The sequence below is a fragment of the Hyperoodon ampullatus genome (genome assembly GCF_949752795.1).
Source record: "Hyperoodon ampullatus genome assembly, chromosome: 6".
NCBI lineage: Eukaryota > Metazoa > Chordata > Mammalia > Artiodactyla > Ziphiidae > Hyperoodon > Hyperoodon ampullatus.
The window spans coordinates 38,355,779-38,357,243 of record NC_136919.1 but is presented as its reverse complement, the minus strand read 5'-3'; positions in this window follow the sequence as shown (position 1 = coordinate 38,357,243).

Genomic DNA, 1,465 nt, shown 5'->3' with positions numbered 1-1,465 from the left:
CTCCGCAACGGGAGAGGCCACAACAGTGAGAGGCCCGCGTACCAGGGGAAAAAAATAAAATAAAATAAAATAAAATTCTAGTCTGACAGTTTCTTTCAGTACGTTAAAGATGTCTTCCAGTTATATTATTGCTTTCATAATTTCTGATGATAAGTCTGGGAATTCTTTGTTCCTGTTTTTAATGAGTCTTCTTTCTCTGACCACTTTATAAATCTGTCTCTTTATCATTTCTTTTCAAAAATTGATTTGATGAACATAGCTAAACTTTCCTTGTTTTTACTCTGAGTTCTCTGAAGTAGCTGGGTCTGTGGATTTATAGTTTTCTTCTAATTTGGAAAATAATCAGCCATCCTTCTTCCAAATATCTGATGCCTCCTTCTTTCCTGGAATTCCAATTCATCTTAGACCACTTGATATTGTCTCCCAGGTTATTGTTGTTTTCTTGATCTCTGTGCTTCATTTTGGATAATTTCTATTTCTTTGCTTTCAAAATCAATATCTTACTTTCTGAACTGTGTAATCTGCTAAAATCATTCACTATTTTTATGCTCCCCAAATTTTATTTGATTATTTTACTATGTCTTCAATTTATCTCTCCATTATATTCACATATTCCTCTAACTTTATAAGCTTATTAAACATATTTATAGTAGTCGTTTTAACATTCTTGTCTGCTAATTTCATTATCTTTTCTTCTATTAACTGTTCATTTCACCTGATTGTAATCGTGCTTCTTTCATATCTAGTAGTTTTTTTGTTGTTTTGTTTTGTTTTGTTTTTGCGGTACACGGGCCTCTCACTGTTGTGGCCTCTCCCGTTGTGGAACACAGGCTCCAGACGTGCAGGCTCAGCGGCCATGGTTCACGGGCCCAGCCGCTCCACGGCATGTGGGATCTTCCCAGACCAGGGCACGAGCCCATATCCCCTGCATCAGCAGGCGGACTCTCAACCACTGCGCCACCAGGGAAGCCCCATGTCTAGTAGTTTTTGACTGGATGGTGGAAATCATGATGTTATGTTGTTGAATGCTTAATTTGTTAGTTTCCTTCAAAGAATTTTGGATTTTGTTCTGGATTAAGCATTGTTAGGACAGGTTTAGAACAGTATTTCTTGTGAGCTAGGTTAATTCTATTATGGAGTGACAATTCTGGGGTCTTTATTGAGCTGCAGGTATTCAGCGAGCTCTCCACACTAGCTGGTCAGAATGCAAACATCTTTTATTTCTGTGTGAACTCTGAGAACTGTTCAGATTACAACTTTGCTGCCATTCTTTTCCTACTCTTAATGTAGCTTCATCCTATGCATGCATGTTTTAGTACTCAGCAACAGCCTCTTGGGAATCACTATGTAGATTTCTGGAGCTCTTTCTCAGGATAGCTTTTCTCTGGTTCTCTTGGAGTCCATCTTCAACGTCCTTAACCCATGTCTTTTGCTCATTATACATACTTGAAGTATGAAATTCTCC